We start from the raw sequence: 13,637 nt of genomic DNA, 5'->3' as shown, positions 1-13,637 counted from the left end.
GGCCCCGCCCTACCAACCTCCAGGTTTTCTGAAGCACAAAGCTGACTGTCACTACCCCATCCAGACTTCCCAATGGGTCCCTGTGACCACAATGAGGTCCTCACTCCCTCAGCCTGGCATGTGAGGCTCTCCTAGTGGGGCCCTGCCTACCTCCAGTCCCTGGCTGCCCCAGGTGGAGGACTTGACTGCTCTCTCTCACTCCTGCCTCTGCTGTGTGCTTTGAAGCTCCGCCTCCCTTTGCACCAGGCTCATCCCCATTGTCCTTCAAGGCCAGCACAAGACTCACCTCCTCCAGGCAGCCCACACAGACTGCTCACAGAGTTCTGTTGTGGCCCATGTGACCTCCTTCCCTCTAAATTGGGAAGATTAGGCCCAGCTCCCAGCCCCACACTGGCAGGCAGGCGGTGCTCAAGTGTGGGCTCTGTAGCGGGAACACCCACTCGGTGCCTGAGAAACGAGGGGTGAAGTGGGGTGGTGCTGAAGGTGCTGGATAGGAGCAAGCAGAGGGTGGTGGTGCCACACACAGGGACACAGGACCACATGCCTACCTGGCCAGGCACCAGAGGAGGCAAAGGGGGGCCCTTCCCAGCTACTACCCCTAGTATATACCACCCACTCCTTGGAAGGCTCATTCCAGGAACCACAGCACCCAGGAATGGCTAGATCATCTTAGCCAGCAGAAGCTGAGATGTTGATTCCTGGAAAACAGGGCCACACAGCCCGTAGGGGGCCTGTGCAGGGATGGCTCACAGCTGGCAAGGTGCCAGGAGCCAGCAGGAGTGGGAAGAGTCTAGGGTGCCCGCCTGGACGCAGCTGGTGGCGGGTGTGTGCTGGAGGGGGAGGTGCAGGGAAGGAAGAGAGAGAGCACTGCGGCCAGAGGAGCAGCAGGCCTTCCTGAGTGCCCCCTGGGTGCCTGGCAAGGGCTGTGGGGAGGGTACCTCAGCTGGCACAGTGACTCGACAGGCTGCACCAAGTGTTGCTCACGGACCAGCTCCTAGTCCTCGGTGCCTGAGCAGCCACCTGTCAGGGGCACTGCCTCATTTAACCCTCGTGGCTCCTGCAGGGTTGGGGCGACCCCTTCAAACTGGTGTGGACAGGAAGTCCAGAGAGGTTTGGCTCCACAGCCGGAGGCCGAGCTGGACTGGAGGGGAGGCTCAGTAGCTCCCAGTTTTCCCAGTGCACTGGCTGGAGCCCCCACTGGCCGGAGGCCAGCAGCAGACGGCTCAAACCCAGGGCCTCGTGTCCAGGCACAGCACTGAGTCTCAGACAGAAGCAGCAGCCCAGCAACCAAAGAATGTGAAAGGGATCCCGGTCTGCTGGCGTCTTTGAAACATTTTAGGAGCTACAGTTCAGAGATCAGCAAGACTGTGTTAAACCCTCCGTCCCTCACCACCCGGACGCCTCTGCTCTCTCCATGCTCTGCAGTCTTTCTCTCCTCGCAGCCCTTGTGAAACCCCTCCTCACTTCATCACACTGGCTTTCTCTCTCTGACTGCCCCCCTCTCCTGGCTAATGATGAGCTAGACTCCACCTCCCTTTTGTTTCCTTTCTGCATGGCCCATTCTCCGTATTTCTCTCCCACAAAGGGGAGTGAGAATGCCCCTTTCTCTCCCTCCGGGGACCTTTTTCTTTGTGCCCTTTTGCCCAAATCTGCATCATAAAAAAAGCTTGAAACCCAGCTGGCAAATAGAGAGCTCTCGCTGTGGGGGTCGGGGGATGGAGGGGGGGAGAGAAGGGGTGACACGCAGCCAGCAAGGTCAAAGTTCCCTTCATTCCATGGGGAGCAGGGGACATTCACATGTTAATAAATCATATTCCCATCCCGAATCAATGAAATCTTTTTACAAGCTGCATTTTAACCTTACACAATTTGCTCATGAACAATTCTGCAAATAAACAGGAATGTGTGTGTGTGTGCGCGCGCGCGTGTGTGTATGTATGTATGTGTGTGTTGGGGGGATGGTAAACCCCACATTCTCCCCTGCCTCGGACTCTGTCCGTGCATCCCAGAACAAAAGCTGGACCTGACCGTGTGTTCTATAGACTCATGCTTATGACCAAGAGCTGATGAGGACCCAAAGGGGTGTTTCTGAACTGTCTTAGTTTGATCCCTGAAGCAGACTATATAGCATTCCCTGCAATTATGGCACACACAATTTTGTGCTTAATATTGATTAGTCATACTGTTTAGAAAAGTTAAACCTAAGCTCTTTGAAGAGAATTGACTTGGAAGAGAGTTGGCTCCAGCACCTTCCAGAAGCATCCAGAATATTCAGGTGCAGGGTGGGGGTGGGGGCAGAAGAGCTCTTCACTCAGAGGGTTGGGGGGTGGAGGGGCCCTTGATCAGCAGATGGCCTCAGCCCGTGCAGCTTGGCTCAGGAGGCAGTGTCCTCTCTTGGGGGCTGGACCGCTTTGTAAGGTCCAGAACTGTCTGAGTTCCAAAAGTTTGCTTTGTTTGTTCTTGTGCCTCTTCCGAGTTTGTGGGTTGGGGTGGGAGGAAGAAGAAGGCAAGGTGTTTTAAATGTTTAGGGAAGTCTTACAAAAACTTTAGGAAATTGTTCCTGTGAAACTACAGAGCTGAAAGATTTGGAGGAAATGCACCTGTCTCCTCACCGCAGCCTGGGCTCCCTGGGGGCTTCAGGGACCCCCTGAATCCTAGTTTTCTCCCAACTTCTGTAGTGTAGGTTTCCGAGGTGATGGGAAGGAGGGGAGGAGACTGCAAGGGACATTGTGCTGTTGGGTCCTCAGCATATCTTTGTGAAGTGCCTTCAGCTGGCTCCCATAACCTGGACGGTGGTCGTCACCTTTTCTACAAGCTGTCCCTTTGAGTGTCCCCAGCCTCTGGGTGTCCCATCCAGACTGCAGAGGACAGCCCAGGAGGGAGTGCAGGCTGGTGTGGAAGGCTCTAAGGCTCAGAGCCATACAGTAGAGGATGACAGGCTCCAGAAGACAGCGCCAGGTGAGAGCAGGGCACTGAGCTGGGGGATCAGGGCATCACTGGTGTGAAGGAGGTTGAAGAGGGTGGGTCAGGCTGGGTGTGGGACAGGGCCTGTCTGCGGGGCTGGTGTGATGGCAGGAGCTGGGGCCTCGGCCCCCTGAAGCCCAAGTGTGGCAGGAGAGCAGGCAACCTGAATGTTGTGGGAGAAAGGCAGGGTCCAGGGGGCCTGAAAGCAAGGCCCCCGCACTACATGGTGACGGGACCTGGCCAGCGATGGGGACAGCAGCACAGCACTCTGACCACTGGGAAGGAAGAGCCTCTGCATTCACACACAAGCACCAGCGAGGGTGACCCCAAGGCACAACCCTATCCAGAGCAGGGGCATGTGGCCAACCCTGCCTCCGTCTGTGAGGCCAAGCCCATGTCCAGAGGGAGGGGACCTCTCTGGGGACTCAACTATGGAAACTGCATGTTTCAAACTCAGTTGATGGCCTTCCAAGTGCTCCGTCTAGACCGATGTGAGCCGTGCAGCTCAGCTGCCCTCAGTCACAAGAGGCCTGATCAAACCCAGACACTCACCAGGAAAAATGTGTTTTCTCCTTGCATTTGAGTCCTAGGATTTGTAGAATAAACACTTGTAAACTCTGAGAGTGTGTATACCAATTAATCACGGCTCGGATGGGCCGTGGGGCCATGGGGCCGTGTGCCATCCGAGAGGCCATGCTCACGGCCAGGTTTCCTTTTACGTGTCCCTCCAGGCTTTGGGGATCAGCAGAATCCTCTAGCAGAGTGGGGTGACCTTCAGGAATCCAAGACACAGAGTGAGGCCTCTCCAGGGAAGCTGTGCTGGCTCCCAGTGGCTTTAAAATCCTGTGATCACATGAGGGTCTGGGTGAGAATGGAGGAAAGGGAGCAGAAATATCACCTCTAAGATCTCTCCAATTGGCCATTTAAAAATGCACACCCCTCAGCACCCGGTCCCCTTAACTTGCTCTGCTTCTTTCTTTTTCCTGCAGCACCTTCTAACATTCTTGCTATGGACTGAAGTGGGTCCCCCAATCCACAGACTGAGGTCCTAAACCCCAGTATCTTGAAATGTGGATGTATTTGGAAATAAGACTTTGAAAGAGGTGATTCCGGTTAAATGAGATTATATGGGTGGGTCCTAATCCGTGTGCCTGGCAGGACGTCCCATAGGAAGAGACGAGGACACAGGCACAAAGGAAGCATGTGCAGACACAGGGAGAAGGCGGCCGCCTGCCTACGAGCTGGAGGAGAAACCAGCGCTGCCAACACCTTGATTTGAGACATGAGGCCTCCAGAAATGAGAAAATACATTTCTGTGGTTCAAGCCCCCAGTCTGTGGTATTTTCTAGGGCATCCTGAGCAAACTGATAAAATGCTGTATGTCATTTATTGATTTCTTTATTTGTTCTTTTCTGACCACCACTGCTTTCCCCAATGTTAGAGATGTTGGATTTTGTTTCCCAGTGCAACCTAAACGCACAGAAGACTGCCTGACATTCAATCATCTTTGGTACTTAGTAAATATTTGACATTCAGCAAATATTTGATGAACTTTTACCCCTGGCCATGATGGGACGACAGGAACTAGATTTAAACCTCCTGCCTGAAACAATTAAAAGTCTGGACAACATAGATACAATCAATAGTTTTCAGACATTGGACATTGGTTTAAGACGATAATCCCTGAGAGCTGGGAAACAAACAATGTGAGCCCTGTGACAGCTCCAGCTGACGGCCTGGAGAGTGTGCAGCCTGCGGCACGGGGAGGAGGAACCCAGACAGAGCCGGGGGCTTCTTGAGTTGAGGAACTGGAACTGGAGTTTGAGGGAGCTGAGGCAGCTGGAGTCCACAGGTGGCCGGACCGCGACGGGCAGAGCTTGACTCAGTAGGGCCTTTCGGGAAAGAAAACGAAACAGCAGCAACTGAAGACGGGAGGTACATCCCCAGCACCCCCTCAGAGCTGACCCATGGCAAGGACGGCCTGACAGTAGTGCTGGGGGAACATGGGACACCACTCAGCCCCAGAAAGGAGCCAACTATTGAGATGCAGTAACGGCTGGATGTCAAGGGCCAGACACTTTGAAGCAGGTGGGTGTTTGGTGAGCAGTGAAGGAACTGGCCATGTAGCCACGTTGTGGACAGGGCACAGGGCTGTGAGGGCGATGTCATTGTCACTGTCACCATCTTCAGCTCGTGGGGCCTGTGGAGTTTCTGGGGCCTTCGGGTCATTCCATGCCCTTCTGGACCACCGTAGCATGTAAACGCATTTTGTGCAGGTCACCTCCACGAAGGAGGGTTGTTGCCTCCACTTCCAGATCTGCTCCCCAAGACGGTTTGGCTCGATGGCAGCATGATGAGGAGGTGAGGGCTGTCACTGTGTGGCCTCAGGTGAGTCATTGCTGGGGAAATAAGACAATCCTGCCGACAAAAGACTCTTTCTGTGCCGATATCGAAGACAGAAAGCAATTCACTCCTGAGTAAGCACGGTGAGGTTTGCCTGCATGTACTGTAGTGTGAACGTGACTACAAAGTCTGGAGAGAATTTCCACCAATTTAGACAGTAGTGCAGAAGAGAGAAGGAGAGGACCCACCTGTGAGGGTCAGCTAGGCAATCGCAGAGGTTGAGCTTTCAGTCCCAAGTGGCGGGAGGCCTGAGACCTTGCACAGTAAAACCAAAAGGCTTCGCCTTTTGTCAGACCTATTGTATTTTCAAGGAGATGCCCCAAGGAGGAGAGGATGGAGAGGCAGCTGCTTCCTTCCTCTCTATTAACAAAACACGTGATCATCTTACAGAGCCTCCATTTTCTCAGCTGTAAAATGGGCTCAGATCATCATCATCAGAGTGTGTTGTTGACAGGTTACACCGTGTGCCCAGGGCCACTCCCTGCCATCCCACCTCCCTTCCCCTCCATGTAGACATCTGGGGTGGAGGGCTGGGGAGGCCAACCAGTCTGGCCCAGCTGAACAGTCCAGAATCCCCTCGCCCCCCAGTACCCTTTGCTGTCCCGGCCTGCTGCCATCCTGGCTGGGTTGTGTCACATTACTGCCCCTCAATTAGGACTATGTGTTAGGTAATGTGACTTCTTCCCAAACATTTCAGGGGAGCGTGGCCTCCCAGCTCATGTCTGCTGGAGCCAGCTGTGATTGCACTGATTGAGATTTTCATAGATTGACTTTTCCCCTTGGAAAGCTAGACTCCCATAACGATCACGGAACCTTCTACAAAGAGTTCTGCTGTCAGTTAAACATTTTTGTTTGAGGAAGGCATGTCATCATTTCCACGTGTTAAGAAGCTGAAGCAAACATTTACTGCAAATGTTTTTGTAATGGTTTCTATTTCACTTGGATTGTGTTTTCGATCCAAGTGATGTTGATCAGACTATTGAGAGAGCTCGGTCCACTCGGAGTGACACCCACGGTGGCTCAGCCACTGTCGCTGACTTCCTGCCCCCACTCGGCAGGACCTGGGGTCGGGCTCCTCCAGAAAAACCCCTCCCTCCTGCTTTTCTGTCTCTATCCACTGAAGCAAAGAAGCCCAAGCCTGGGGCTGTCATTAGATGAGACAAGCCACAGAGACATCAGCTCACCAGTCGCTCGGCCAGAAGCATTTCAGGGGCCATCTGGTTCCACTGTCATCAGCTGAAATGCTTGCTTTCCTTTTCACTGACTTCAAAAACAACAACTATATGTGTACATCAATTCACTTTTGACATGTTCAAACATAGCACACTTCATCTAGGAGTCCAGAAGAAAACCAAATAGGCCCTTGCTCAGAAGCACTGCCTGGACCCCACCTGGAATGACTGTCCTGAGGTCTGAGGGTGGTCCACACTGGCTCCTCGGTCATTCACCTGGGCCTTAATGGAGGGTGTGTGTGCGTGTGTCTGGGGTGGCAGCATGAATGGGTGCGTATGTCTGTCAGTCTACAGCTATGGTGTGTGCATGTGTGTGGTATGTGTATGTATGTGTGGTGTGTGGCATGCATACATGACATATGTGGATGGGTGTGTACAGAGGTGTATGTGTGTGTGGTATATGTTTGTGTAGACACTATGTTTATGGGTGTGTGTGTGTGTGATTATGTATGTGTGTGGTGTGTGTGACTATTTGCAACATGTATATATGTATGTGTGTGTATTAGGGTTTTCCAGGGAAAAGAACTGATAAGATGATTTTATATATATATATATATATATATATATATATATATATAGAGAGAGAGAGAGAGAGAGAGAGAGAATGGAAAAGAGGTTTATTTTAAGGAGCTGGCTCATGTGATTGGCAAGTCCAAAATCTGCAGGATGGAGCATCAGGATGGAACATTAGAGACCCAAGAAAGAGCTGCTCTTCAAGTCTGAAGGCCGTCTTCTGCCAGAATTCCTTCTTGTTCAGGGGAGGTCAGGCTTTGTTCTATTCAGGCCTTCAACCAATTGGACGAGGCCCACCCACACTGGGAGAGCAATATGCTTTACTCAAAGTCCACTGATTTAAATGTTAATCTAATCCAAAAAACATCATCACAGTAACTTCCCGAATAATGTTTGGCAAAATGTCTGGGTACCATGGCCCAGCCGTGTTGATAAATAAAATGAACGATCAGAGTGTATTTGTATGTGTGTGGCACGTTGATGTGTGTGTCTATGGATAAGTGTGTGTATGTATAGGCCTATGTGTGAATGAGTGTTTGTATGTGTGTGTGACTGCACATATGTGTGTGGTATGTATGTGTATGAGTTTGTATGAATATATATGTATGTGGGGTGCGTACGTGTATATAAGTGGGTGTGGTGTTTGTACCTATGTGGGGTGTGTTTGTGTGTGTGGTGTATGAGTATATGTTTGCAGTGTGTACATGTATTTTATGAGTGTGTGTACGTGCATGTGTGTGTGTTGGGGCTACTTTGTTCTTGTTTCTCCCGGTTGCATGACGTAGGGAGTCTTGCAATCCCAGCTGTCCAGAACAGCCTCTTTCCTGAGTTCTGCCCTTGAAACCAGCATGATTCCTCATGAGTGTTATAGGGTCCTCTTCTTAGGATTCAGTGAATCAGCGCCTGTGAGTATTTATTTTATGTGTCTGGCATGTAGTGAGCACTTGATAATAGCAGTTGTTGCTTTTGTTAACATTATTACATTTGAGATAGCAAGATACTGTTTAGTGCACAAGTGAGGAAGAGGGGAGTGAAATGTACTGAGCACCTACTATGCGCTAGAGGCTGTGTTTCTCTTCTTGTCTCACTGATGAAATTAAAGATAAAGATGATGATAGCATGACGTTGATGATGGTGACGTTGATGATGACAATGACGTTGGTGATGGTGATCATCACAGGGGCAGACATTCAGGGGGCTTCTTCTTGAGGGGAGCACCTCCGTTCATCAGTGGGTGTGGAGGGGTTAGAGCAGGAATGGCAGAAGTCCTCAGAGCCTTCTCAGCACCTGGAAACCCTCTTAGAGAGGTAGATTTAGGCGGCACCAAGGGAAACAAATGTGGGATTCTGGGTCATGAGCTCAGCATTCCCATGTTATGCAATGTCTCACAAAGATTTCTCTCCTGTCAATTGAGAACGATGCCATAGTACTTGCCCCCACCCCACCCCACCTCACAGCTGTCTTGATGGTGGACATTCATGTTCTGTGATGTGCAGCAGGTTTATAAGTATAAAGGCTGTTTCCTACATGTACCAGCCTGAGGGCAGGGAAAGTCTCCTCCATATGTCCCCCAGCGGCCAGCATGAAGTGCTGGCTGTCCTGAATGGCTGAAAGGGCTCTTCAGTGTCCAGGTTCAGATATCTGAATGGAGTGTCTGGGGATTTGAGACTGGGTGGGTGTGTTACTCGGGCTGCCATCAGTAATAGCCACAGACGACAGGGCTTCAACAGCAGAAATTTATTTCTTACAGTTCTGGAGGCTGGAAGTCCAAGATCAAGGTGCTGGCTGATTCGGTTCCTGGTGAGGGCTGTCTTCCTGGCTCGTGGACAGCCATCTCTTCCCTGTGTCTTCACGTGGTGGGGGGAGAGAGAGGTTTCTCTCAGTCTCTTCATATAGGGACATTAATCTCATCATGAGGGCTCCACTCTCATGACCTAATTACTTCCCAAAGGCCTGATATCCAAATACCATTACACTGTGCGTTAGGGTTGCAGTATGAATCTGGGGAAGACACAAGTCATCCAGAGCAGTGGAGGAAGTGGGTCAGATAGCTTACATGTAGGATTTGTCTGCCAAAGCACCTATAGGGAAGAGCCTTTCCCGCTTGCCTCATAGGGCCATCTGCCCAGGCCCTAGTAGGACTGGTGCCCTGATGCCCCAACTCTTCCTGGAGCCCCAAATCACCCTCTTTAAAGGGGCAAACCTTCCTGACCACAGCTGAGTTCAGGCCCCCACATGCCCACCTTCTCTCCTGCAGAGTATCCATCCCCCACAACGCTCAGGGACACCCAACATCTGAACTGGGTGCTGTTGGGACTGGTCATTTCAACTTGTGGGCGATGATGCATTAGTGAATCAGGAGAGTCACTGTGGTGGGCAACGACTAACTCATTTTTTAAAGAAATAAAACAGAGAAAACCCACAGCATGTCCCTGAAACAGCAGCCGTTGTTTAGTGGAACTTTCGTCCCACAAGCAACGCATGTGAATCAATGTGTCTGCACAGGTGCATGGCTGGGTCGTGATTTCTGAGTGGTTATGGAAAAGAAGTTTGAAAGCTGCCGCTTCAGGGGATGCCGAGAAGAAAAAGATTCCCTCTCTGCTTTCAAGATGCCTCTAGGCGAGGTACGGAGACAGGAAGCTTGAGGTGAGGAAGGATACCCTCCGAGACCATATTTGCCCAACATCTCTTTCTGCAGCTCTGAAAAATGAGGCCAAGAGCAGCAGAGACAGTTTCCTCAGGCCATCCAGTGGGCTTCTGCCTCCGGCCTCCCCCAGGCCTCCTCCTGGGATATAGGAAGCGTCCGTGAGAGAGGCAGACAGGATAATGTCTGTGAAAATGGACCTCTGAAAAATCTCTCCTCCGTGAAAATGAGCAAGCAGGCAAAAATTAGCAGGACCAACCTTTTCTGAACTCTGGAAGTTGAACAAAGGCTTGCAACAATTCTAGGAAAATTTATTCAAGAAAAATGGCTGGACCTTGATAAGAAGAACAAGCTCTGTATTATTTTAACTGACCCTATTCCCATCCCCTTTTCTCCAGCTCTGTGGCTGCTTTGTGGCCCAGCAATCATGCTCCTTGGTATTTACCCGAAGGAGATGAAAATTTATGTCTATCAGAGCTGACATTCATGATGAAGATCAGAAGTGGGGTGAGAGTGTCCCCCCAATGTCAGGAACAAGACAAGGATACCCATTTTCTCCACATCTATGCAACATTATAGTGGAGGTTTTAGGCAGGGAGATGAAGCAAGAAATAAAAATGAAGTCATTCACATTGTAAAGGAAGAAGTAAAACTATATTTACAAATGCCATGATCCTGTATATAGAAAATCCTAAGGAACACACACACACACACACACACACACACACACACACACACACACAGTATTAGACCTAATGAGTTCAGCAAGGTTGCAGGATACAAAATCAATCTACAAAAATCAATTGTATTTCTGTACAGTATCATTGAACAAACCAAAGTTGAAACTAAGAAAACAATTCCATTTGCAGTAGTACCAAAATGAATAAAATACTTAGGAATAAATTTAACAAAAGAAGTGTAAGGCTTGTACATTAAAAACTATGACATATCATTGAAAGAAATTAAAGCAACAGAATGAATTGACTTTCTGACCCAATGATCCTTGGGGAAAGTACGATGAAAGGCTACAAAGTTGTTATAAAAAAAAAAAAGAAAGAGAGAGAGAAATTAAAGAAGTCCTTAAATTAATTGAGAGACTTCCCAAGTTCATAGACTGGAAGCTTTAATATTGTTACGATGGCAGTACTCCCCAAATTGATACAGTCAGTGCAATCTCTACCAAAATCTTAGTTGGCATTTCTCAGACATTGACAAGCTGATCCTAAAATTCACATGGAAATGCAAGAGCCCAGAATAACCAAAGCAATCTTGGGGGAAAAAAATGTTAGAGGACTCACACTACTTGATTTCAAAACTTATTACAAAGCTATGAGTTTTGTAGGATTCAAGAGTGTGGTACTGATATATGGATAGGCGTATAGACCAATAAAACAGGTCTGAGAGCCCAGAAATCAACCACGACAGGTACATTTAGGACTTTTAAAAATTCAATGGTCAGAGAATGATCTTTTCAACAAATGGTGGTGATCGAACTGTATATCCACATACAAAAAAAAAAAAAAAAGAATTTTGGACTCTATCTCACACCATATACAAAATTAAAGAGATCAAATTTAAGAGTATCTACAATTTTAAAACTCTTAGAAGAAAACACAGGTTTCCTGACAAAGAATTAGAATTAGATAATGATTTCTTAGTTATGACATCTTAAGCCCAAGCAACCAAAGACAAGTAGATTAATTGGACTTCATCCAAATTAAAAACTGTTGTGCTTCGAAGGACACGGTAAAGAAAGGGAAAAGAAATCCATCATACGGGAGAAAGTACTTACAAATCACATACCTGGTAAGTTTCTAGTATCCAGAATACACATATAAAGAACTCGTACAATTGAATAATAAAAGAGCAACTAACCCCATTGACAATGTGCAAATGATTTGACTAGACATTTCCCCAAAGAAGATACACAGATGACCAACAGGCTCATGAAAAGATGCCACGGTCATTAGTCATTAGGGGACAGCAAATCAAAGCCATAGCCAGACCACGTCACACCCAGTAGGGTGGCTGACGACAATCAAACAGATAGACAGTAATAGTTGCAGTGAGGATGTGGAAATACTGCACCCTTGTGCACTGCTCGTGGGGACGTAAATGGTGCGGCCGCTTCAGAAAACTCTTCCTCAAGGATGTAAACATGTACCATATACCTCGGCAGTTTCACTCCTGGACATATGTCTAAGAGGACTGCGGACATACCTTCACATAAAAACTTGTATTCAAATGTTCCTAGAAGTACTATGCATAATAGCCAAATGTGGAGACACCCCAAATGTCCATTGCTGAAGCCAGGACCTCTGGATGGGCTGCGGCCATCCCGCGGTGGGGCTGTGCCCTTCCTGCTGTGGGATGTGTGGTTCTTGCTTCTATTCCAACTGAGAGATCACTTGGCCTGATCCTGCAGTCATCAAGGACGTAGCACAGAGGGAGAGAGGACACGCATGGTGTCCACGGTGAGTGGGTGCCCCCACTCTAAAGCAAAGTGTGGTGCTGGTTGGTAGGGCTGGGGTGAGAGGGGTGGCCTGACAGGCTCTGGGGCTGGGAGTTTGGGCAACTGCCTGGCCTAGGAACCTTGCCCAATCCTGTAAACCTGCTCAGCCTCAGAGCTGAAGCCCCTTCTCCCTGAAGATGAGGATACGGCCCTAGGGTCCAGAACAGGCCCACCTGGCCAGCCCAGGGTCAGCCAGCCCTGGGGATGCTCTGTTTCTGCAGCCAGTCTGCAAATGCACACTGAGCACCCTCTGTGAGCCAGGCCCTCTGTGCCCTGGGAGGAGGAGGCCCGGGGCCCAGCCTGCAGGAGCTCAGGTTTGATCAATCGGGCAGTGGAACAAAGAAGTCTGGAGTGTCAGAGGTACAGTGGGAGCCCAGGGGACCCAAAGTTCTCCGAGGAACCTTGGAGGATGTGAGCCACAGTCATGTTCTATTTCTTTGGATTTTTTAAAGGACAACTTGTATTTTGTTTCTACCATTTTGTTATTTATTTATTTATTTATTTATTTATTGACATTCAATATTATTTTATATTAGTTTCAGGTGTACAGCAGAGTGTTTAGACATTTGTATAATTTAAGAAGTGATCCCCCTGACTAGTCTAGTCCCCACCTGGCACTATACATATTAATAATTATTGCCATATTATTGATTATATTGCCTATGCTTTACTTTACATCCCCATGATTATTTTGTAACTGCCAATTTATATTTCTTAATGCCTTCACCTTTTTCACCCTGTCCCCCAAATCCCCTCGCATCTATCACACTGATAAATCTAGTGCCCATCTGACACTATACATAATTATTACTATATTATTGACTGTATTCCTTATGCTATAACCTAACCTCCCCATAATGACTTTGTAACCACCAATTTGTACTTAATCCCTTCCCCTGTTTCATCCCCCCAACCCCTCTACCATCTGGTAACCATCAAAATGTTCTCTGTATCTATGAGTTTGTTTCTGTTTTGTTCGTTTATTTTGTTCTTAGATTCCACATATAAGAGAAATCACATTGCATCTGTCTTTATCTGTCTGACATGCTTCACTCAGCACAACACCCTCCAGGTCCACCCATGCCCCCGCAGATGGCAAGAACCCATTCCCTTCCATGGCCAAGCAATATTCCATTGTATAATATATATGTACCACCTCCTCTTTATCCATTCATCCTGATGGACACCTAGGCTGTCTCCACATCTTGGCCATTGTAAACAGTGCTGCAATGAACATATGGGTGCACACATTCCCTCAAAGTAGCATTTTGTAGATTTCTTCAGATAAATACCCAGAAGTGGGATTACTGGGTCCTTCTTTGTCTCTTGTTACAGCCTTTGTTTTAAAGTCTATTTTGTCTGGTATAGG

General features: G+C 48.6%; 1 long non-coding RNA gene across 1 annotated transcript; it reads left to right on the top strand.

The window, feature by feature from the left end:
• Positions 1–4,518: 4,518 nt before the first annotated feature.
• Positions 4,519–11,291, top strand: LOC109455536 (uncharacterized). Its single transcript, XR_012494520.2, has 3 exons — positions 4,519–5,052; positions 5,241–5,352; positions 9,618–11,291. It is a non-coding gene; the product is annotated as an uncharacterized LOC109455536 (long non-coding RNA).
• Positions 11,292–13,637: the final 2,346 nt, after the last annotated feature.

Source organism: Rhinolophus sinicus, chromosome 3 (genome assembly GCF_057876585.1).
Source record: "Rhinolophus sinicus isolate RSI-liver-muscle chromosome 3, RSI-T2T, whole genome shotgun sequence".
Lineage (NCBI taxonomy): Eukaryota > Metazoa > Chordata > Mammalia > Chiroptera > Rhinolophidae > Rhinolophus > Rhinolophus sinicus.
Note: the sequence above shows the minus strand (reverse complement) of the source record. Positions and strands in the feature narration are given on the sequence as shown.